Raw genomic sequence first — 26,733 nt, 5'->3', positions numbered from 1 at the left:
GTTTCAGGTGTTTTTTCCCCCTGACAGCAACACTTCTGCCACTCAGCCATAGAGAACTATGGCAACAGAAACTGAATTCAAGGCATTCATTAAATATTATTACAAAGGAGACCAATGCCAGTCAAATCCTTATAAACAGATAAAGAACAGGCCACAGCGCCTCATCTTCTGCTCTATGTGAGAACACTAAACTTTTACAGTTGCCCCAAGCTTAAACTCTGAGCATGATCCCGGAGGAAGACACTGCCTGCACTCTCAAGCATGCAATCCAGGATGAATAGCAAAGCAGCAGCAGCAGAGGGAGATCATTGTACAGAACACCACTAACAAGCTGAGGAGATTGTTGCTTTTTTTTTTAGCCCTCGGCTTATTAGAGCAAAATCCTCTATCCCCTATTATATCTGGAAGCCTGAATTCCAAACTCAAGGCTTCAAAACGGTAATCCACAAACCAATGGGTGATGACACAGAAGTTATGTCAACTCTTTTATACAGTCTTTGTTCCCCAGTCGTGTCATTTCCTCTGTTTTTGGGGGTTTTTTTGCTGATAAAAAGATGGTACCAAAGATACTCTATACAAAAGATATTTCAGGAAGTGCCAATAGAACAAATTGGTATTCACTTACTGTCTCCTAAGTAGGTGGACGTCACAGGCAATAACAGTAATGGTTGCCCGCTTGCCCAGGGAAAGTAAAAATAATACTCGGGCAAGTTGAGCTTGTTTTCTGGTAGCCCGGGCAGGCAAGTGGATTTTTAAGGGATTATTGTTTACATAAAGGCTATAATATAAGTGTTTTTGGCTAGTTCACAGAAATAGATATATTTGCATTGAGCAGTGGCCATGGCCAGCAGCTCTCTCTCTCTCTGGAGCCAATCCCAGCTGACATCGGGCATGAGGCAGGGAACACCCTAGACAGGACGCCAGTCTATCGCAGGGCACATAGAGACGAACAGAGACAGACAACCATTCACACCTACGGGCAATTTAGAGTCATCAATTAACCTAACACGTGCATGTCTTTGGATTGTGGGAGGAAACTGGAAAAAACGTAGAAAACCCACGCAGACCCGGGGAGAACATGCAAACTCCACACAGAAGGGCCTCAGCCAGGACTCAAACCAGGAACCCTCTTGTTGTGCGGCAACAGTGCTGACCACCACACCACCCTGTCGCCTTCCCTACTGATCAGTCTTGTTAAATTGTGTTAAGTAATAGCGTTTCTGGTCCAGCTGCAGTATCGTTTATTTCCCCTCTTTTTATCAAGCACCTGGCCTGGTTAAAGATTGTCCAAACAAACACGATAATAAAGCAAAAGAAAAGGTCTGTCATTTCCGTCATGGTGCCAAAAAGTTATTTCAGTCAAATAAAAAGGTATTTCTGCAGATCAAAGGGACTGGGTGGCCCTAATGTGTCCCAGAGAAATATATATATATAAGTATATAAGTAAAATCATAATCACATAAATGTCAGTGATGATCACGCTATAAACTGCAAACACGATTGTGATTTTTCATTTACAAGAAACTTTGGGAAAAAAATACATCTCTTTGCCATGCCCACGGACATATAGTTATGTATGTTTGCATATTATGATCCAGATAAAAGCAGTGTACGCGATATAGGTTTAACAGGCTGCGTTGGTGGATTAAATCACTTTTTGGTAAGATGTGACAGTTAACATGTTTGTTTTAAGAGTGATGAGCCCCCCAAAACCAGACCAGGTGCCTGGCAAAAAGAGGCCTGTTCATGACACTGCAGCAGGAGCAAGCCTGAATGGGTAAATTAGTTGATGACTGGAACGTGCAACTTCCATGGGCGCAGCATAAAGCAGAACATGGTGTTTTACTGTTTAAAGTGTGCCGTACGTACATGTTGGTTTGATGTAGTCAGGATGTAACAGACATCGCTTGATAAAAAGTTTAATTATACTCATTATTGTTTAACAGGCTTTTGTTTTTATTCAGGCAAGTGAACATGACATCGGGCAAATAGAGGTCATATTCTACTTGCCCGATGGGCAAGTGCTTTTGAATCCTTAGTGTCAACCCCTGGTCATGTGGATGGATGAAAAGTTGTGCATAATGTATTTATATTTTTCTTTTGCTAACATTAGATATTTACGATGACTAAGAGACATATTTAAAGTGTAATTCTGGCGCAAAATCATCTCATGGTCTTTTTCGGCACTTACATACATCAAATAAGCCATTGAGTTTTTTTGTGTAAGAACTATTAACGGAGAAATCCGGGAGAGTTGCTAAGACTGATTAGCTCGGCGCAGTACGGTGAAGGCATTAAAACAGCTTTTTTTAACCGCTAATACTGCTCCAAATAACACCAAACGAAAACATAAGAGTCTTAAGTCTGACTCTACCGGATTTTTCCGGTAGTTAATAGTTGTTACAAAAAAAAAACTGTCTCGATGGCTTATTTTTTATGGATGCAAGTGCCGAAAAATGACCATAGGATGGATTACACTTCAACATTATAAAAACAAGTTATCTGGGGCGTTCCGGAACATTCTTAAAGTAAATGTCAAGCCACAGCGGTTTTAGCTTTCCAGCACAGAATGTTTCAAATGTTGTTAAGTATTGTACAAATATTAAGATTCTAAAGAATGATGAGTAATCACAAAATTGATCATAACTACCAATTTTGAGAAACATGATCCCGATGATCATTTTAGCCATAACTTTGAAGACTTTTCTGTGATTCTGTTCATGAAGCATGTTTAACTGAGGGTTGCTAAAGACAAAGCTTAACTTTAACCCAGTAATCTTTCACCATGAGATTACTGTCCTGCCACAGTTAATGGTGTCTATTTCTATAAAGAATATTTTCAGATAAAAATGAACAAGTTCATTTTTTTAACCAATAACAACACCAGTTTTCTCTTTTCCTTGTCAGTGTGTTTCTTTTCCACTGAATGTCATGGAACATTAACATGATGATGACTGATGCTTTTCAGTAGGATGTTTATGAGCCATGCATTAATATGTTTTGCTAATACCATTTTTCGCCTCAAATGATCTCGCTCTGGATAAATAAGAGGCAGGGTTTTTTCACTGCTGCGTTATAATTCATATAATTTTCCCATAATCATAACTCATGCTGTCGCCATAATTAGTTAACTGTGTTTCATCGCGTGCAAAATTGATCCCTAGGTAAGTAATGTTTCTAGAAATCCCTTCCCAACTGTGATTCTGGTGCCCTATCATTTGTTACAGCGTTGTGCTAATGATGGTGTCAGTGTGGCAAGCAGTGGGACGTCTGGGTATGAGCTATACTCAGGTTCTTGCAACACAACAACTCAATACAGGCCCAGTCTTTATCAATGATTCTCTTTGCTTGTGTCATACACCTTTGAGGAAAACAACTGGGGGATGCTGGTGAGGCACAGAAAGAAGCATGCATGTCATTAAGCAGGCTGAATTCTCCTGAGACAGCCTTCAATTCCTCTCTGCTTTCCTTCTGGATTTCTCTCCCAATCTTTCCCTCCATTTGTCTGTCAGTAGCAAAACATGCAGAGCTCTAATTAATTAGTCCCAGAAGACCTGGAAAAGTCTAAGATAACAGACTTCCTCCGAGACTGCTGCAGAAATTTGCAGATCTTCTGATGCTTCAACCTCTTGAGCTGAGGTCTTCCTCTTGGTTTGAAGTCGTAAGCATGAACTTTCTGAGCATGCCCTAACAGCCTGGTATCACCAAAACACGTGTGAATGACACGCTATTTCTTAAGTAATTTCGCGTGTAATCACAACGCATTTTGTGATTTTTGCGTGTCATTTCAAGCCATTTAGTCTCAGTTGACTTGTATTGTGCAGAGATGGTGTTGTCATTTCACGCACAAATGTCATTGAGGGAAAACCCAGGTGTTCGGGTGTCGCCGCCAAGTTGCGGAGAATTAGGAAGTGGAGCTTCCTGTCAGAGCGCTTTTTTAATCAATATTTCATGTGAACGATCATCAGGCAAAATTAAGCTAATTTAACCAGATACTCGTTTCGGCCGAGTATCCAGCTCTCTGGTTTCAATATCATATGTTGTTATTATTATTATTATTATTATTATTATTATTATTATTATTATTATCATCATAAGTATTCACCCCCTTGGATGTTTTACCCTTTTATTGCTTTCATAAATCAATCATGGTCAATAACATTAGGCTTTTTTCACAAAAAAAGTTATTGGAAAAAACTCTTTAATGTGAAAGTGAAAACAGATTTCTACAAAGTAATGTTAATGAAACAAAACTATATAAAGAAAAATAATTGTTTGCATAATTATTCACCCCCTTCAAGTCAGTATTTAGTAGATGCACCTTTGGCTGCAATCACAGCACTGAGTCTGTGTGGATAAGTCTCAATCAGTCTTGTGTATCTGCACACTGCAATTTTGCTCCATTCTTCTTTGCAAAACTGCTCAAGCTCTGTCAGGCTGCGCGGGTATCGGGCATGAACAGCCCTTTTCAACTACAGCCACAAATTCTCTATAGGATTGAGGTCTGGGCTTTGACTCGGCCACTCCAGAACATTTACTTGGTTCTTTTTAAACCATTCCTGTGAAGCTTTTGCAGTATGCTTTTGATCATTGTCTTGCTGGAAAATAAATCTTCTCCCAAGTAGTTCTCTTGCAGACTGAAAAAGATTGTCCCCCAGGATTTCGGTGAATTTTGCAGCATTCATTCTGCCCTCTATCTTTACAAGCCTTCCAGGGCCGGCTGCTGAGAAACATCCCATGATGCTGCCACCACCATGCTTCACAGTGGGGATGGTGTGTTTTTGGTGATGTGCAGTGTTTGGTTTTTACCAAACATAACGTCTTGTCTGATGGCCAAAAATGATGGCCTGATGGCCTGTATGACCAGTGCAGGTGGTAATGTGCAAGTTAAAGTGTCCAGTGAAAAAAAAAGGGGGGGTTAATATAACACCTGTGATTTGGGTACGTTAATATAACGTATGAGTTCCAGATGTCGTTAATATAACGAATGACAGTTAAGTGTCTTAACAGAATTCCAAAGCCTGATGGCAGAGGGGAAGAAACTGTTCTTATGGCGGGAGGTTTTGGTCCTGATGGACCGCAGCCTCCGGCCAGAGAGGAGAGGTTCAAACAGATAGTGTCCAGGATGGGAGGGATCAGCAGCTATCTTCCCTGCTCTCCTCAGGGTCCTTGAAGAGTAGAGTTCTGGGAGAGAAGGGAGGTTGCAGCCAATCACTTTTTCTGCAGAACGTATGATACGCTGCAGTCTGCACCTGTCCTTGGCAGAGGCAGCAGCGTGCCAGACGGTGATGGAGGAGGTGAGGATGGACTCGATGATGGCGGTTTAGAAGTGGACCAGCATTGTCCGCGGTAGATTGAACTTCTACAGCTGCCTCAGGAAGTACATCCTCTGCTGAGCCTTCTTGATGAGGGAGCTGATGTTTGGCTCCCACCTGAGGTCCTGGGAGATGATGGTTCCCAGGAAGCAGAAGGACTCCACAGTATCGTATAGTAGGATGATGGGGGAGGGTGGGGCTGTGCTCTTCCTGAAGTCTATAGTCATCTCCACTGTTTTTGAAGCATTTAGCTCCAGGTTGTTCTCCCTGCACCAAGTCACCAGTTGGTCGATCTCCCATCTGTAGGCAGACTCATCCCCACCAGAGATGAGTCCAATGAGGGTGGTGTAATCCGCGAACTTAAGGAGCTTGACGGACTGGTGACTGGAGGTGCAGTTGTTAGTGTACAGGGAGAAGAGCAGGGGAGAAAGAACACAGCCCTGCGGAGAGCCGGTGCTGATCGTCCTGGAGTCCGAGGTGAGGCTTCCCAGCCTCACGTGCTGCTTCCTGTCCGTGAGGAAGTCGGTGATCCACCTGCAGGTGGAGTCTGGCACGTTGAGTTGAGAAAGCTTGTCCTGCAGACGAGCCAGGATGATTGTGTTGAATGCAGAGCTGAAGTCCACAAACAGGATCCTGACGTAGGATCCTGCAGAGTCCAGATGCTGGAGAATGAAGTGTGTAGCCATGTTAACAGCATCGTCTACAGACCTGTTGGCTCTGTAGGCAAACTGCAGTGGGTCCAGGAGTGAGTCTGTGATGGATTTGAGGTGGGACAAAACCAGGCGCTCAAAGGATTTCATGACCACAGAGGTCAGGGCGACAGGTCTGTAGACGTTTAATCCAGTGGGTCCTGGTTTTTTGGGGACTGGTATGATGGTGGAGGCCTTGAAGCAAGCTGGCACACGGCATGTCTCCAGTGAGGTGTTGAAGATGTCCGTGAACAGAGGAGACAGCTGGTCTGCACAGTGCTTCAGGCAGGATGGCAACACGGAATCTGGCCCAGCAGCTTTGCGGGGGTTCTGTCTCTTGAAGAGCCTGTTAACTTCTCTCTCAAGGACAGAGGCAGAGTTGTTAGAGGAGAACTGATGTTGTAGCTTCTAGGAGTACAGCTGTTTAGCGTCCCTCACCGCCCTGCTAAACCTGTACTTGACCTCTTTGTACTCTGCTCTGTTGCCACTTTTGAAAGCCCTTTCCTTGTCAGACCTCAACTGTTGCAGTCTGGGTGTGAATCAGGGCTTGTCATTGTTATAAGTCACCCTGGTGCGTGTTGGTACACAGCAGTCCTCACAGAAGCTGATGTATGAGGTCACAGCTTCTGTGTACTCATCCAGACTGGTGGAAGCAGTCCTGAAAACATCCCAGTCAGTACAGTCGAGACATGCCTTTAAGTCCTCTGCAGCTTCACTGGTCCACTTCTTTGATGTCCTCACCACAGGTTTAGAGAGTCTTAGTCTTTGTCTGGAGGCAGGAATCAGGTGGACCATGTTGTGGTCAGAGTGTCCCAGTGCAGCGCGGGTGACGGCGTGATAGGCGTTACTGACTGTTGCGTAACAGTGATCCAGAGTGTTCCCCTCCCTGGTTGCACATTTTATAAACTGTCTGTATTTGGGCAATTCGTGACTGAAGTTACCTTTGTTAAAACCCCCGAGGACAATAACTAAGGAGTCCGGGTTGGTCCGCTCCACTTCTAGTATCTGGTCGGCGAGCGCGCGCTGTGCGTCCTGCACGTTGGCCTCCGGTGGAATGTAAACACCGACCAGAATGAAGGAAGCGAACTCACGTGGGGAGTAGAATGGTTTGTAATTAATAATAAAAGTTTCCAGGAGGGGAGAACAGTACCGTTGTATCACCGTTACGTCGTTGCACCAGCCGCTGTTGATGTAGACACAAATACCTCCACCCATTGTTTTGCCAGAGAGCCGCTTGTCACGGTCTGCTCGGTGAAGCTGGAATCCATCCAGCTGTAGCACAGAGTCCGGGATGTTCTTACACAGCCATGACTGTGAGAAGCACAAAACAGAGGATGAATTAAAGTCCTTGTCTCTCCTCAACAGAAGCTGAAGTTCGTCCATTTTATTGCCCAGTGAGCGCACGTTAGAGAGAAATATTCCAGGTAGCGGCGTGCGTCTTCCCCTCTGGCGAAGGCGCACGAGCGCACCGGCTCGTTTCCCCCTGCGACGGCGTAAAGTTGTAAAGGCGAGGGCAGTTTGCCCGATGTCAGCTGGGATCGGCTCCAGCCCCACGTGACCCCGATAGGGACATGAAGATTGAAGATGGATGGATATTGCATAGATCATTATTAGAATATAATAAAAATTCTTGATTGATCGCAAGCTGGGAAATTGCTAACTTCTGATGTGCTGTGTTTTCATAAAAAACTCTTTGAAAGGTCCTGTAAAATGATTTCTTGAGAAGAACGAGGTGTGACGTTCTGTTTGTTGTTAATGGCTTGATAGAAAAGCGAAATGTGTTTTGAGACACTGATATGAGCAAAATGTATTTGTTTCCACAACAATTAAAGGTTTAATTATGTCCCAAATAGATGCACTGCTTTAGGAGCTCCAAAAAGCTGAGGTGCAGGTCCTCAAGCCTCTGACTGCTTCTAATGACTGGACCACAAGGAATGTCATGTCAGCAGAAAAGTGGAAAGAGGCAAAACCTCCTCAACGCCCTGGCATCAGAGGCTATTCCTAGTCTGCAGTGTGGCAGATGCCATGTTAAAAAAGCAGTGGTGGAGTGAAGGAGTGTGTCTTCATCATTTGTTTGAGGACTGTGACTGTGGGGCCCTTCATAACCGCAGGCCGATGATCTCCGGTTTCTTCGAACCTTTACCTCCTCAAGTAGTGGTATAGGTAAAGGACAGAGATTACTGTCTTGACTCTCAAGGTAAAGGCTATTTTACTGTTTTAAAAATATTGACATTTCTTAAATATTGGCAATGTCATCAGTTAAATATGCATTTGTCTCACCTCTCTGAATTTACCCAAATATTTGACCTTATACAGAATGGTAAAGTCTGCAGTGACACTTACCAATATGAAGTAGAGAAGCTGAGTGAGGAGCAGCATTTTTCTTGCCAAGCTTGTATCCCTTATATGTTGGCTGTGGCAGTTGATGGGGACCGGAAACATTACCCCGGTTTAAGAAGTGTGGGAGGTAAAACTTTCATGCATTTCATTTCTTTATTGACTGTTTCAAAACATTCAGATTGAACCATGTTCTGAACTTTTAGTAAGTCAAATACACTAAAATTATTTCTATTTGTAGCTCGAGTGAGGGCCTACTATGAAGACCAAGAGGTGGCATCTTCTGTGGATAATGCTGATTTCAAGTGGCAATGCATATACTTATTGATATGTTATATCTGTTTACTTTCAACAGGGCCCTCAATCATTGAGACTGAGAGACTAAGCCTGATATTGTTGTGCACTTGGGGAGAGTTTGCATGTTGCAGTTTGCAGGTGGCCTGTGCTCCCCCTCCTTCACCTCGTCTGACCTTTGTGTCACAGCTTCTGGAGTGAATCCTGCAGGACTGAATTAAACAAGCTGAACTATATTCACAGTGCATTATATGGGGGGCAATCAAGCAACTAAAGACAGAAGGGGAGATGAGGTTGAACAGAACTAAACTCTCTTCATATTAAGTGATATAAAAATGTCAAAAAAGTTCCCAGTATCAGAATCTACAATTTCTGTCTGTCGGAATCTAAAATGGCATCTTTATATATTAATAAATTATAATAGATCAGTGTGCAGTACATATCTAATGTTTCAGCTGATAAAGGTATGGCTATTTTGTATTACTGTATAAAATGCAGTGTATGCCTGCTCCTCTTACTGTTGTGAAATCATGTTAGACATTTAACAGATAGGCTGAATGCAATTGGAATCTCCCCTCTTTGCATTTTCACAAATTCAATATAAAATCAAAAGCTTTCTTTTATATGTTGAAGAACTCGAATCAGCGTCTGCATGTAAATTACAGATAAATAAACATGTTATAAAACATTAACATTTTGACGTTTGTATCCTGAGGCGTTCCCAGGCCAGTGTGGAGATATAATCACTCCACCTAGTCCTGGGTCTTCCCCGAGGCCTCCTCCCAGCTGGACGTGCATGGAAAACCTCCCTAGGGAGGCACCCAGGGGGCATCCTTACTGGATGCCCGAACCCCCTCAACTGGCTCCTTTCAACTTAAAGCAGCAGAGGCCCTACTCCGAGTTCCTCACGAATGGCTGAACTTTTCACCCTATCTCTAAGGGAGACTCCAGCCACCCTACTGAGAAAACCCATTTCGGCCGCTTGTACCCATGACCTCGTTCTTTCGGTCATGACCCAGCTTTCATGACTATAGGTGAGGGTAGGAACGAAGATTGACCGGTAGATCGAGAGCTTTGCCTTCCGGCTCAGCTCTCTTTTCTTCACAACGGTGCATTAGAGCGATTGCAACACCGCCCCCGCTGCTCCGATTCTCTGGCCAAACTCTTGCTCCATCATCCCCTCACAGCTCTCGCTTTGGGTGTACAGAGATTGGTTGGTCCGACAGAAGGGACCCCCTCACCCCATACTCCCGCAGCACCTCTCACAGTATCTCCCGAGGGACCCGGTCATATGCCTTCTCCAGATCCAAAAAGCACATGTAGACTGGATGGGCATACTCCTAGGCCCCCTCCAGGATCCTTGCGAGAGTGAAGAGCTGGTCCGTTGTTTCACGTCCAGGACGGAATCCGCATTATTCCTCTTCACACCTTGGACTAGACTTTACCAGGGAGGCTGAGTAGTGTGATACCCCTGTACTTGGCACACACCCTCTGGTCCCCCTTTTTAAATAGGGGAACCACCACCCCGGTCTGCCACTCCCTTGGCACGGTCCCAGACTTCCACGCAATGTTGAAGAGACGTGTCCACCAAGACAGCCCCTCCAAACCCAAAGCTTTCAGCATTTCTGGACGAATCTCATCAATCCCTGGGGCTTTGCCACTGTGGAGCAGTTTGACTACCTTAGTGACTTCCACCAGAGAATGAGAGAAATCTCATTTTTCTTTAACTGTCTCACATTTTGACTGAACAAACTCAACCACTTTTACAAAAAAAATCTTTACAAATCCTAACAATTGAACACTTTCAGTTTCTCTGTCTTTCCCTCTTATATTCCACTTCCCTTCTTTCTGTTGCTCAGTGACAGAATTGAGCTGTAGCTTTTCCTGCCAGGGTTTTAACACTGGGCCTAAATGGTGTCAGGGCCATCCTCATGCACACGTGGAGGTGCTCATTGGTAAGCCTGTACCGATATTTTGTCTTAATTATGTTCATTGGGGAGATAGCTGCATTGCAACTGTACGTGGAGCCAAACATGGTCATGATGTACAGGGCTACTTTCCTCAGACCTGGGAAAGCTCAGATACCATTTGGAACCAGAAAGTGGCAGGGTCAGCTCCTCTGAACTGCTCTTTCAGGGCAACATCTGCCTGGAGTTAGACCAGTTCCATTTGTAGAGGTGCAGCATTTGCCCACTTGAAGTGCTGTGTGACTTCCTTTGAGAACCCCCTGACATATGTGATGAGAAATGGGTTCTGAATGAAGATGGTGAGCTGCTGTCCAAAGCAGAAGCTGTCAAAACGTTTGCTAAAGTTAACAATCAGCTTATCAACAAAGGCAGACACATCTCTCTTTCCCTGAACCTGTTTCTGCACTGCTGGCACTGTCAAGACCTGGTTCTGTCAGTACCCTCCTCTCTTCCTTTTTGTTTGAGTTTGTCTCCCTCTGTCTGTCTATTCCTGCTTGTGTATGTGTGTTCATGTTTGTCTAGGTCCGGTAGGCGTTCCCCCCAAGCTGCAGCCTTTTACGCTGATCACCTGTGCCACTACAAGTACCTTGAGCTGACAGGCATGCAGCGCCGGACCGTTGTAGACCCTTTACTGATAAAACTATTCCTGGTTTGGCATTCCCTTTCTCGTTGTGTTTATCACGCTCCCCGTCTTAAGTTTAATAATCGTGTTTGTTTTCTGCTTCTCCGTAGTTTCTCGCGTTCCCGTTTCCCGTCCGTCTCCCTGATCTTCCGTCGTCTCCTCGTTCCTGTTTTTCCTGTGATCGTCTTGTTAGTTATATTATCTGTTTTCTCTGTAGTATTTTGCGTTCGTCTGTTAATATTATTAAACGTTTTGTTTGTACTTTTACTTTTTGTCCGTGTCTGCATTGGGTCCACCATTTTTGTGTGTTATCTCTGAACCGTTCATGACAGGCACAGTCTCCTTGTAGGTCTTTGCCGAACAACTCTAGTTTCCTCTGAAAGGAGCGCACAGCTGTTATCAGTTCACAAATAGATTTGTTCTTGCCCTGTAGCTTCACATTCAGATGTGAAGTGATATTAACCAAAAATGCCACATTATCCATCTTTTTCTCATCTTTTAAAAAGAGAGAAAACTGTGTTGCCTTTTGACTCTTCAGTGCTACCAAGAAATCTGCTACCTCCCTTCTGATGGACAAAAACCGCTCCAGAACTCTGCCTTTGCTGAGCCATCTCACATTGTTGTGCAGCAAAAGATCATCAGCGTTTGCTTCAACATCCCTGAGGAATTCTCTAAGCATACGATGCTGATAGGAGGATGGCCTGAAAAAATGTATAATTTTCATTATTGTGTTTAGCACCTCGGCATGCTCATCTGACAGGGTGGAACAGAGGACAGACTGGTGGATTATGCAGTGGTATGCAATGAGCTCAGGATTGTCTTCTCTCAGTCTTGCTACAGCTCCTCTCTCTCTACCTGTCATGGCAGGGGCTCCATCTGTGGTTATGGACACCACTTGTTTTGGCTCTATTCCTCGCTCTCTTAACATCTCCTTAATGGCCTAGTAGATGTCCTCTCCTCGTGTACTGGTCTGAAGGGAAGTAACACCTAATAGGTCCTAACAGAATGTTTTCTGGTCTTTGTTGAAGAACCTGACATAAACTAACAACTGAGCATTGTCAGACACATCAGTGGACTCATCTACAGCCAAGCCTACACATGGTGCCTCATGGATGGCTTCATTCAGCTGGGCTAGTAGATCCTGTGTTAATACCTCACTTTCGTTTGTGGCTGATGATGCTGACATAGGTATTTGCTTTATTTTGATACACAGCTCTTGTTTTTGTTTTCCTTTATATAAGGTTTCAGCTACTGCCCTCATGCATTCCTTGACAACCCCCCCATCAGTAAATGTTTTTTTGTGTTGACCTAAAATCCAAGCAACTCTGAGGGAACATTCATGAGCACTTTGTTGGGCAGTGAATGAGTGGGTCAAGATCTTGGTGGACTGGTCATACTGGGCTCTGAGACTGCTTATTTTCTGCAAACTCAGCTCAGTCTTAAGCGGGTATGCTCGGTCGAAATCTTTGTGCTTTGTGTCATAGTGGCGCTTCACATTGCCACTTTTAATGAGGGCTACAGTCTCTGAGCATATCAGACAGTGGTTTTTTACTGCCTGAGGGAAGAATTAACAGAAATGAGTCTGTCCATTCCAGATTGAAAGCTCTATTTTTGCTATCAACTTTTCTTTTCTTAGATCGTGCCATTTGTAGGTATTTTTTTCCGTCATCTCCAACTCACTTTCTGACCGTCTGTTTCTCTGTCTGATCCCAACTCACTTTCTGACCGTCTGTTTCTCTCTCTGATCCCGACTCACTTTCTGACTGTCTGTTTCTCTCTCTGATCCCGACTCACTTTCTGACCGTCTGTTACTTTCCCTACTCCCACCTCACTCTTCCGATCATGTGTTGATCGTCTTTGTTTGTCTCCCTGTCTCCAAATCACTCCTCTGATCGTCTCCTCTCTCTGTACTGCTTTCTTTATTGTCCTTTCTGTCTCTCGGTTGTCCTGTCATCTGTCATTCGCCTCTTAATTTTTTGACTGTGCCGCTGTTTGCTGCCTGGAATGCAGAGACTTGATTGGCTGAGTAGCATCACGTGGGATGACTTAGCTCGTACGTGATTGGTCAGTTAATTTCCTGATCTCAACCGGAGCAGCCGTAAACACTAGAAAAGTTGCGCCGAAAATGTTAAAAGTATACCGTCAAATTCATTTACTGTAATAATAAATGGATTATAGATCCGGGTCCGTACAGGATTGCCTCTGGGTCCGGACCAGTTAGTGAACTATGATCTATAGCTTATGCCTGGGTCACACCATCACACTTTAGCAGCGAGTGTGAACCTCTTGCTTTCTATTTCGACACACAAGCTGTGTAGCTGCTCTAACCTGTTAGAGCAGCTACACAGCCCGTGTTAGCAGTGTAGCTTGGGCCACTCTACGATGGTGTGTCATCTTGAGAATACACAAATATAGATGTCGAACAAATATAGACACCTTTCTCTACAGTTTCAATGCCTTTAGAATTTTTTCAATTGGATTAAAGCTTCTTGAACTTTTCTGTTTAAACTAAATATACATTAAATTGTAATACAATGAAACATATATATGGCCATTGTCAGAGGCAAAACTCAATGTAGAAAGATAAGGCTGGCAAGAGCAGCTGCCTGTGTCGACACCACATGCATGCTAGGCGCAGCAGTTCAGCAAGGTAGCCATCATGCAGAGGTGTTACAGTAGGTTATGGCTCTTTTTGTGTATATCATGGGCTGTGTCTTCTCCTTACCTAGGAGGCCCTGGCACACACATTAAAGTCAAGACCTCCAAGACAAAAGTGAAATGGTAAGCTTGTTTGTTGCAGGTAGTTGTTTCTGACAGTGGCAATTAAATATGTGTGTAAAACTCTTCATAGGGATTATTAGAGACAGGAAACAAGAAAAATCAAACGTGTGAATTAATACTCAATTACATCTATTACTTCTACCTACCTACTGAACTTAAACATAGTTAGGGCTTTAAGTTCAGGTTATCAAGAGTCCTGTATACAGAAGATCTGAGCAGTTAATTTTTCAGTGTTGGGCTCATTAGCCACAGTGTAAAGTGTAGACAGAGTGATGCTACAGTAGAGACAGTCTGGAGCTACAGTAGAGACAGTGAAACTACAGTAGAGACAGTCTGGAGCTACAGTAGAGACAGTGGCCCTCATTTATCAAACGAACATACGGCAGAAAAACGTACGTACGACCGTTTCAACGCAAACTTCGGCATTTATCAATTTCGACGTGAGCGGGAGCTACGATCAAATCTCACATCAGGTCTGAGATCGTGTACGCAAATTTGAGCCTGTGGATTTGTGGTGCAGCACAGCAAAATCTGGCTGTCATTAAGCATAAGCAGTCACATATTAAGAACAGATCGAAACGGATTCTTAAAACAAATAAAAAAAAATAAAAAATTTAAAAAGCTCACATTTTTACTGATACCACTTTTTAAGAAGTTAAACAATATGATGGGCTAAAAAGCCTGAGATGAGAACTAATTATTACACATTAAAACGCAGAAATGTGTGTTTGCAAATTAACTCGTGGCAAAATTGTGTAATTGTTTTTGTTTTTTTCCGATGGCTGTGACACAACTGAAACAAAAATTGAGACCGCAGGGATCTCTTCATGGAGAGTGATGATTGGCTGATAAGTTGCTTTCGGCTCCCAAGGCATGTGCTTATTGATTTATGCAACAATTTAGATGCTCATTTGAGGAGGGAAACCAGGAGGTCAAATGCCTTACCTGTTCCAGTTCAGGTACCCGCCACGCTGGGGTTTTTGGCCACCGGGACCTTTCAGCGGGAGATCGGGGACAGGGTTGGGGTCTCCCAGCAACCATCAGCAGGACCATGCCAGTAGTGTTGGCTGCAATAAAATCCCTCTCCCGAAAGTACATTCTGTTCCCATACAATAATGCCCAGCAATCTGTGATTAAAAGGCAATTTTATGAGATTGCTGGGTTTCCAAATGTGGTTGGAGCAATTGATTGTACTCATGAGCGTCTGAAGGCATCGTCCATGAATGATTACGCATTCATCAATCGCAAAAACTACCACTTGATAAATGTACAGGTGATTTGTGATGCCAAGCTATCGCTTAAACATGGTGGCCAGGGGGGACACACGATTCTTTTATATTTCAAAACAGCTGTGTTGGCGTGCGGCTGCAGGAAGGCGCACAGAGTCATCTCCTCGGTAAGTGGCTAGCCTTAATGAATTGCATTAAATCAAACAAGGTATCAGATGATTAACATTACGGTATGGTTCTTCTAGGTGACAAAGGTTATCCTCTAACGGAGTACCTGATAACCCCGCTGGCAAGAGAGCAGGAGCACAGGTTCAACAGTGCGCACACACGCACACGTGTCACAGTGGAGCGCTGCTTCCGGTTGCTTAAAGGCAGGTGGCTCTGTCTCAGACCAGCAGGGGGAACGCTGCAATATCATTTTGGCCTGTTCAGTTTTGCACAACATTGCACTGGTGAATGGAGTGCCTTTTGATGTGCCGGCGCAGCCAGATGAGCCAATGCCTGTGGAGCCGTGGCCAGCACAGCCTCCACTTGGGGCTATACGGAGAAGACAGGACCTCATTTACCGCTTTTAAAACGTAAAGTATAGCCTACATTGAACTCTTGCAAATGCTCTGCAGTATTTAATCAGTAATGTGAAGTATTGTTGGTGAAATTGGCTAAAGGCATACTAAACACAGACAATGAACATTTAGTCATTTCAACATTTTATTACGGCTTTTTTAGAGTTTCATTTATTTCTTTTAGTGTATCATTTATTGCCTCAAGTGCGCCGTCAACTGAGGTCAATAATCTGCATATCTCCACTTGTCTCTCCAGGACCTCTGCGTGATGAGGTTTGGTCTTGGCGCAGCACGGGGGCAGAGGGCACGCGCTCACTCTCAGCAGCAGTGGGACCGCTCTGGGGAGGAGACCTGGCAGACATCATGCTGGTGCCTGGCTCTGAAACATTTAAAAGGTGTAGGAATTTTACACAATACTTTTCAGAATTTCACACCAATCAAAAGGACCTAACAGAGTTATATATTGCGTAATTCAAATTCTACAGGAGGCTTTCTGGAGTCAGCAGAGTCGTTGGTAGTTTAGTGCGCCAGCAGGCATTTATTAGCAGAAGGACATCGGATTCTACAGACGTCTGGAGAAATGTTCTATTCTCTATCTAGAGTAACTGTGAGCACACAGTACCCGTGATCAGAGGCAAGAAGTTCTGATATATATTCTAACTACTCCAGCATATAAACTTGTTACAAAGGCGTGGTTATGTGTCTGCTTGTGCGTGCATATGTGTATTTCAGAAGTAGCAGTTGCTCCAGCCTCCATCTTCCTCCCTGTGCGTAGGAGTAGGCTCTGTATAGCAGGAGTCTTCTTCTTTATCTGTGAAGAAAGCACAAGACGTACAGCAATTTCCCTAATCTCAACTAACTTTGCCAGGTGCATATTTGCAACATGGCTAGTTCATTGTCTTTGTGACCTTGACCGACTTACTGTTCCTGTGCTTTTGGAGAAAGCAGAAAAAGATTGAATCAAAAGTTTATGTGCTATGCTGGGAACAGAAAAGTTTGAGCTTGAACTATATAATCACTATATACTATAATCACTATCACACTTTAAATGATCATACCTAATAATCACACTTATCACATTCTTATTAATCATTACTAATACACACGCTAACATATGATTATTAATTGAATCATTGATTATCACACTTCTTATTAATCATTACTAATACACATGCTAACACATGATTACTATACTTCACACATTGATTTTTAATTCTTCAATTCCCCCTGTTGATCACTCATCAGAGTGATCATTCCTCCGAGACCACAAAATCCTGGATGTCTAAAGTGATGCCACGAAAGTGGCCTGCCAAGTTCCATAACTCTAACAATTATCAAACCATGCACATATGAGATAGATTGCCACTAAAATAATGAATATTACAAAAAACACACACAATGTTTGTTTTTGTGCTCTCTCTTTTTTTTTCCAACTCTATATACATGGATGGCTTCATTCAGCTTGGCTAGTAGATCCTGTGTTAATACCTCACTTTCGTTTGTGGCTGATGATGCTGACATAGGTATTTGCTTTATTTTGATACACAGCTCTTGTTTTTGTTTTCCTTTATATAAGGTTTCAGCTACTGCCCTCATGCATTCCTTGACAACCCCCCCATCAGTAAATGTTTTTTTGTGTTGACCTAAAATCCAAGCAACTCTGAGGGAACATTCATGAGCACTTTGTTGGGCAGTGAATGAGTGGGTCAAGATCTTGGTGGACTGGTCATACTGGGCTCTGAGACTGCTTATTTTCTGCAAACTCAGCTCAGTCTTAAGCGGGTATGCTCGGTCGAAATCTTTGTGCTTTGTGTCATAGTGGCGCTTCACATTGCCACTTTTAATGAGGGCTACAGTCTCTGAGCATATCAGACAGTGGTTTTTTACTGCCTGAGGGAAGAATTAACAGAAATGAGTCTGTCCATTCCAGATTGAAAGCTCTATTTTTGCTATCAACTTTTCTTTTCTTAGATCGTGCCATTTGTAGGTATTTTTTTCCGTCATCTCCAACTCACTTTCTGACCGTCTGTTTCTCTGTCTGATCCCAACTCACTTTCTGACCGTCTGTTTCTCTCTCTGATCCCGACTCACTTTCTGACTGTCTGTTTCTCTCTCTGATCCCGACTCACTTTCTGACCGTCTGTTACTTTCCCTACTCCCACCTCACTCTTCCGATCATGTGTTGATCGTCTTTGTTTGTCTCCCTGTCTCCAAATCACTCCTCTGATCGTCTCCTCTCTCTGTACTGCTTTCTTTATTGTCCTTTCTGTCTCTCGGTTGTCCTGTCATCTGTCATTCGCCTCTTAATTTTTTGACTGTGCCGCTGTTTGCTGCCTGGAATGCAGAGACTTGATTGGCTGAGTAGCATCACGTGGGATGACTTAGCTCGTACGTGATTGGTCAGTTAATTTCCTGATCTCAACCGGAGCAGCCGTAAACACTAGAAAAGTTGCGCCGAAAATGTTAAAAGTATACCGTCAAATTCATTTACTGTAATAATAAATGGATTATAGATCCGGGTCCGTACAGGATTGCCTCTGGGTCCGGACCAGTTAGTGAACTATGATCTATAGCTTATGCCTGGGTCACACCATCACACTTTAGCAGCGAGTGTGAACCTCTTGCTTTCTATTTCGACACACAAGCTGTGTAGCTGCTCTAACCTGTTAGAGCAGCTACACAGCCCGTGTTAGCAGTGTAGCTTGGGCCACTCTACGATGGTGTGTCATCTTGAGAATACACAAATATAGATGTCGAACAAATATAGACACCTTTCTCTACAGTTTCAATGCCTTTAGAATTTTTTCAATTGGATTAAAGCTTCTTGAACTTTTCTGTTTAAACTAAATATACATTAAATTGTAATACAATGAAACATATATATGGCCATTGTCAGAGGCAAAACTCAATGTAGAAAGATAAGGCTGGCAAGAGCAGCTGCCTGTGTCGACACCACATGCATGCTAGGCGCAGCAGTTCAGCAAGGTAGCCATCATGCAGAGGTGTTACAGTAGGTTATGGCTCTTTTTGTGTATATCATGGGCTGTGTCTTCTCCTTACCTAGGAGGCCCTGGCACACACATTAAAGTCAAGACCTCCAAGACAAAAGTGAAATGGTAAGCTTGTTTGTTGCAGGTAGTTGTTTCTGACAGTGGCAATTAAATATGTGTGTAAAACTCTTCATAGGGATTATTAGAGACAGGAAACAAGAAAAATCAAACGTGTGAATTAATACTCAATTACATCTATTACTTCTACCTACCTACTGAACTTAAACATAGTTAGGGCTTTAAGTTCAGGTTATCAAGAGTCCTGTATACAGAAGATCTGAGCAGTTAATTTTTCAGTGTTGGGCTCATTAGCCACAGTGTAAAGTGTAGACAGAGTGATGCTACAGTAGAGACAGTCTGGAGCTACAGTAGAGACAGTGAAACTACAGTAGAGACAGTCTGGAGCTACAGTAGAGACAGTGGCCCTCATTTATCAAACGAACATACGGCAGAAAAACGTACGTACGACCGTTTCAACGCAAACTTCGGCATTTATCAATTTCGACGTGAGCGGGAGCTACGATCAAATCTCACATCAGGTCTGAGATCGTGTACGCAAATTTGAGCCTGTGGATTTGTGGTGCAGCACAGCAAAATCTGGCTGTCATTAAGCATAAGCAGTCACATATTAAGAACAGATCGAAACGGATTCTTAAAACAAATAAAAAAAAATAAAAAATTTAAAAAGGTCACATTTTTACTGATACCACTTTTTAAGAAGTTAAACAATATGATGGGCTAAAAAGCCTGAGATGAGAACTAATTATTACACATTAAAACGCAGAAATGTGTGTTTGCAAATTAACTCGTGGCAAAATTGTGTAATTGTTTTTGTTTTTTTCCGATGGCTGTGACACAACTGAAACAAAAATTGAGACCGCAGGGATCTCTTCATGGAGAGTGATGATTGGCTGATAAGTTGCTTTCGGCTCCCAAGGCATGTGCTTATTGATTTATGCAACAATTTAGATGCTCATTTGAGGAGGGAAACCAGGAGGTCAAATGCCTTACCTGTTCCAGTTCAGGTACCCGCCACGCTGGGGTTTTTGGCCACCGGGACCTTTCAGCGGGAGATCGGGGACAGGGTTGGGGTCTCCCAGCAACCATCAGCAGGACCATGCCAGTAGTGTTGGCTGCAATAAAATCCCTCTCCCGAAAGTACATTCTGTTCCCATACAATAATGCCCAGCAATCTGTGATTAAAAGGCAATTTTATGAGATTGCTGGGTTTCCAAATGTGGTTGGAGCAATTGATTGTACTCATGAGCGTCTGAAGGCATCGTCCATGAATGATTACGCATTCATCAATCGCAAAAACTACCACTTGATAAATGTACAGGTGATTTGTGATGCCAAGCTATCGCTTAAACATGGTGGCCAGGGGGGACACACGATTCTTTTATATTTCAAAACAGCTGTGTTGGCGTGCGGCTGCAGGAAGGCGCACAGAGTCATCTCCTCGGTAAGTGGCTAGCCTTAATGAATTGCATTAAATCAAACAAGGTATCAGATGATTAACATTACGGTATGGTTCTTCTAGGTGACAAAGGTTATCCTCTAACGGAGTACCTGATAACCCCGCTGGCAAGAGAGCAGGAGCACAGGTTCAACAGTGCGCACACACGCACACGTGTCACAGTGGAGCGCTGCTTCCGGTTGCTTAAAGGCAGGTGGCTCTGTCTCAGACCAGCAGGGGGAACGCTGCAATATCATTTTGGCCTGTTCAGTTTTGCACAACATTGCACTGGTGAATGGAGTGCCTTTTGATGTGCCGGCGCAGCCAGATGAGCCAATGCCTGTGGAGCCGTGGCCAGCACAGCCTCCACTTGGGGCTATACGGAGAAGACAGGACCTCATTTACCGCTTTTAAAACGTAAAGTATAGCCTACATTGAACTCTTGCAAATGCTCTGCAGTATTTAATCAGTAATGTGAAGTATTGTTGGTGAAATTGGCTAAAGGCATACTAAACACAGACAATGAACATTTAGTCATTTCAACATTTTATTACGGCTTTTTTAGAGTTTCATTTATTTCTTTTAGTGTATCATTTATTGCCTCAAGTGCGCCGTCAACTGAGGTCAATAATCTGCATATCTCCACTTGTCTTTCCAGGACCTCTGCGTGATGAGGTTTGGTCTTGGCGCAGCACGGGGGCAGAGGGCACGCGCTCACTCTCAGCAGCAGTGGGACCGCTCTGGGGAGGAGACCTGGCAGACATCATGCTGGTGCCTGGCTCTGAAACATTTAAAAGGTGTAGGAATTTTACACAATACTTTTCAGAATTTCACACCAATCAAAAGGACCTAACAGAGTTATATATTGCGTAATTCAAATTCTACAGGAGGCTTTCTGGAGTCAGCAGAGTCGTTGGTAGTTTAGTGCGCCAGCAGGCATTTATTAGCAGAAGGACATCGGATTCTACAGACGTCTGGAGAAATGTTCTATTCTCTATCTAGAGTAACTGTGAGCACACAGTACCCGTGATCAGAGGCAAGAAGTTCTGATATATATTCTAACTACTCCAGCATATAAACTTGTTACAAAGGCGTGGTTATGTGTCTGCTTGTGCGTGCATATGTGTATTTCAGAAGTAGCAGTTGCTCCAGCCTCCATCTTCCTCCCTGTGCGTAGGAGTAGGCTCTGTATAGCAGGAGTCTTCTTCTTTATCTGTGAAGAAAGCACAACACGTACAGCAATTTCCCTAATCTCAACTAACTTTGCCAGGTGCATATTTGCAACATGGCTAGTTCATTGTCTTTGTGACCTTGACCGACTTACTGTTCCTGTGCTTTTGGAGAAAGCAGAAAAAGATTGAATCAAAAGTTTATGTGCTATGCTGGGAACAGAAAAGTTTGAGCTTGAACTATATAATCACTATATACTATAATCACTATCACACTTTAAATGATCATACCTAATAATCACACTTATCACATTCTTATTAATCATTACTAATACACACGCTAACATATGATTATTAATTGAATCATTGATTATCACACTTCTTATTAATCATTACTAATACACATGCTAACACATGATTACTATACTTCACACATTGATTTTTAATTCTTCAATTCCCCCTGTTGATCACTCATCAGAGTGATCATTCCTCCGAGACCACAAAATCCTGGATGTCTAAAGTGATGCCACGAAAGTGGCCTGCCAAGTTCCATAACTCTAACAATTATCAAACCATGCACATATGAGATAGATTGCCACTAAAATAATGAATATTACAAAAAACACACACAATGTTTGTTTTTGTGCTCTCTCTTTTTTTTTCCAACTCTATATACTGTGGTGTTTTTACTAATGGTGTATGTGAGTCAATAATAGATTATATGTATTTACAGAAGTCCCTTAACCCTGTTCGGTTAGATCTGTTCTGACTTGATCTAAGGACCTTTTGGGCTCCTCCCCCTGTCTACACCTTGAAAGGTGAATCCACTTGTCACTGTCCTGCACTTTTACTGCTGTGGAGGTTCGCTCCACTACCCTATGGGGTCCTGTCCACCTGGGGTGTGTCCACTTTCTTTTCAATGTCTTTACATACACCCAAGGTTCTCCTAGCAAAGTCAGTGGGGCTGGTACTGGTCCTGACCTCCCTTGGCTTCCTGACAATGTTTTTACCCAGCCTTGGAGTTGAGTCACGTAGGACCATGCCAGTCCTGGTGTGGCCCCTGGCTGTAGCGGTTCCTGGTGTCTTGGTCCAGGGATGGTGCGACCTGTAAATAACTCATAAGGGGTAAATTTCTTTTCTCTGTTCACACTAGCCCTCTTAGAGTATAATGTCATAGGCAAACAGTCTAATCATGATAAACCTATAGTTGCCATCATTTTAGCTATTTTTTCTGTCCTCATTTCCTCCTCATGCTTAATAGGCAGACCTGAAGCTGTCACAAAACCTGCTCTCTCTCACTCTTTCAACTGACAATGCACTGCTGCACTGGCCTATGTAGAGTCTGCATATGCCTGCCATCAGACTGTACAACGCTGCACAGCCACGCTGAGCGACGCTCAGGGAATAAACTAACACTACTCAAAGTGACCTATCACTGAAATGCACCTTTATCTCTCTTGCACATTAAAATCCACACAGCACATTGTAATATAGTGTTTATCTGCGATACTGTACTTTTATTTTATTTTATTGTTGTTCATATTTTGTATTTTATATTTTATCTTATTTTTAATACTTCTGATTGTTTTGTACCGCTGCTACGATGACCTCATTTCCCCTCGGGGATAAATAAAGTTATCTATCTATCTATCTATCTATCTATCTATCTATCTATCTATCTTTCCCTCACCATGCTTACAAGCTACTGTTACTGCCATCACTTCCTCTCGCTGAGCTGACGGTTTTTCTGTCACTTCTCCTGTACTTAGTGTCTCAAACTTTGCTTGATCTTTGATAACCACTGCCCATGCTGCGCTTAGTCCTCCATTATCTTTTCTGAAACAGCAGCTGTATACATACAAGTCAATGTCTGGTCGATCCTGTGGTTTTGCATGCAAGTCGGGTCTCACTATAATGGCTTGCGTTGTCAGTGGAATGCAGTCATGTGGGTTTTCGTCATCTGGAACTGCTAAACAGCTCGCTGCATTTACTCCTTTGTGTGTGTACATTATGTTTGCATTTAAGCCGTCCTCTACTTTTCTCAGTCAAGAGCCTGATAGAGTAAAAACGGATGATGAGATTAACGCTATTACACTATGCCTGGTCAAAATTTTGAGTGGATGCCTGGATTACCTTTTTCTCTAATTCTGATTGTGAGGTGATGTGATGAGTGATCTTGTACACCTGTCCTTCTTTAGAGTATGTGACTGCCGGGATTGTGGTTTGTTCCCAGTCCTGTAACTGAGATGTTGTTTTTACCATGGGTTTTAAATCTTTAACTTGACTTCCTTCTCCTAATGCTAAGCTAATATGGGGTGCTGCAGTGTCACCCATGTTGTACCACTCTGCCTGCTCTGCAGTGAGCAGGACTTGTGCTACTACTCCTTTCTTTGATACATATGTACTATGAACTATGGTCACTTCTGTTTTTGCACTATTTGGTCTTATTTACTCATATTTATTCACTCCATATTATATTATTACAAAACAAACAAAACAAGAACAACTGCACCATGTCATGTGAATATGTATATATGTCTATTTCTATTTCTTACCTTTTTAAAATTTAACTTTATTGCTTATTTTTGCTATTTTTTATCTTATTTTGTAATATTCTGTTGGTGCTGTGACAAAAGAATTTCCTCCTCTGCGGGACATTAAAGGTTTTCTGATTCTGATTCTGATATATACAGTCCAAAGTCAGTGTCCAAGGGGAACCCTCTACTTCCCTAACTCTTTCCTCATACACTTCTTCAGTTTGGGTACGGTCATAGAGAAAAGTACAGTGGGGAACGTCAGGGACCGGTTCATATGGGTGCACTGAGTGAATCCACGGTGTCCATTGTTGATACAGTTTCAAAACATTGGTAATTGGCGGGTCTGGGTCCTCTTTCAATTGAGCCCAGTAAACGTTGGCCGACTGTTGCTGCTGATCAGGATCTTCCCATTGTCCATTGTTACATCTTGAAGTAATTGTCTCTGAACAGTCTATTTTTACCCTATTAGGGAAATGAACTTGCACCCCCTGTGGGCCACATAGGATATGTGTGTATATACATAGCTTTGATGAAACTGGTAACCAGCTATTTTAGTGGTGAGGGGTTCTGTGAAAGGGAGTGGCATTGGCTGTCCTCCAAATCCCACAAGGTCTATGGAATATTTGGAGAGCTGTTGACCGAACTGAGGTTGTATCAGAGTTGAATGTGTTGCTCCTGTATCGACTAAAAAGTTCACTTTTCGTTCGTTCACTTCTCCCGTAGCAAGGAGTCAGCCTCTCCCCTTGCCCTTGACTCTGGGCACCCCTAGTATTGGTCTGGATACCCGGTGCCTTGGGGCGACTGGTTACCTGGGGCCAGTTGTGGTTGTGATGGCACCTGCTGTTGTTGCCGCTGTGGCAGGGGTCCCCCTCTTGGTAGACCTCTCTGGTTTTGTGGACAGTCTCGTGCCCAATGTCCATGACCTCCACACACGAAACACCCATTGTCCCTAGCCCCCGGTGATCCGCCCCTGCCCCTTCCATAACCTCCTCGAGGATTAAAGCCTCGTCCTCTTCCTCCTCTATAATGTGATTGTGGTGGGCCCCATGGTCCTGGTGGGTTCCATGGTCCCTGGGGAGGGGGTCCTGCATAGAATTGGCCTGCAACTGGGGCAACTGGAACTGGGGATTCCTATTGGCGCTGGCTCCTCCTGTTGTTGGCTCATTTGTGCTTGTGTCTCTAACTGTAATTTGGTCAGTTGTATTTTCAAATTCTCTATCTCTGTTTTGCTCACAGCCTTTGTTTCATCTGCTCTACGCATGTGATGTTGAAGTGTCCTCATCCATATGTGTAATGGATCTGTGTCTGCTCTGGGGTCATCCTCCATCTTTGCCTGCACTTCCTTATCTGTTCCTTTCATAACTGCAGCTTTAAACATTGATCCCTGCAGTGGATCTGACCCTGGGTTTGTTCCTGACCTTTCCTGCCAGTCTTTCCTGCATCTAAATCTAATTGGTCTGTTGTCCCTAATCCGTATTTCTGTCCAATTAATTCTGAGTTCTGTAGGAAATGCTGCTACATTTTTAACACTGTTATCACTTATCGCTCTTTACCACTTATTTAGTTTGTACTTATTTTATTTCATATGCTGCTAAACTGCACAGTGCGTATTGTTGTTTATTGTATATATCTACGTTTAACCACTATGTCCGTTGCACTCTGTCACATTTAGTTATTGTTTGATTTATTTTACGTTAGCTTTATTTTATTTGATTATGTTTCTATGCTTGTTGTTACTCTGATCTTTTCCCACCTTTGTATTGAAACTGTTGCAAAATAATTTCCCTCGGGATAAATAAAATAATAAATAAAGCTTCTTGAATCTTGAATCTTAATCCTCTCACATCACCTATGATGGGATACCGTGACTCTACTAAGGAGCTTTTCATAAAATATAATATTTTAAAATTTACAGATATAGTCAAGCTAAAAATACTTGAAATCTTATTCAGAGCTGTAAAAAATCTTCCTACAGTTATTCAATCTTTAATTAAATTAAGAAACAATTGCTATAATTTAAGAGGACTGCTTTGATTTGAAACAAGAAAAGCAAGAACTAACATTAGACAAAGATGCGCGTCCGCGTCCGTTATTGGCGTAAAAACGTGGAATGACCTTAATGATAAACTGAAAGTAATTACAACACGACCGATATTTAAAAAGACCTTGAAATTTGAAATAATTAATGCATATGTATAAATGTTATAATTGGAAAAGAGAAAAATAAATAAATGAATAAGAAAAGGGAAATGTTATTCATTTTAATACATAAAAAAGTAAACCTTATTCAAGCAAATATGAATTTTGATTTTGCAGATTTTGATTTTTGCTTTGTGAGTATGTGTGTGTATGTTTATATGTATAATATGTTTAAATGTATATAAAGTAAGTAAATGATTTCATTTATTCAGGTATGAGTAAATATACTTTTAATCAAATATATGTTTAATCATAAAATATCTTGTGTTTAAACAGTTAGAACTGTGATGTTAGGGTGGGCTAATAAAAGCAAGTTCCTTTCTTTGGTTGAAATTGTCAAAACATTATGTCATTTTATTTAACATCTGATGTAGAACCAAAAATTTAAATTCATTCATTCATTCATTCATGGTGAGCTCTGTGCCTACGGTTAGACCAGCTAATTTCTGTAACCATATTCCAGCTTCGTCACTAAGTGGTGGTAGTTGTGCATTCATGTGTTCCTTGTCTGCTAAACTAAATGCA

The sequence above is a fragment of the Echiichthys vipera genome (assembly GCF_963691815.1).
Source record: "Echiichthys vipera genome assembly, chromosome: 12".
Classification (NCBI taxonomy): Eukaryota; Metazoa; Chordata; class Actinopteri; order Perciformes; family Trachinidae; genus Echiichthys; species Echiichthys vipera.
This window is presented reverse-complemented; position numbering follows the sequence as displayed.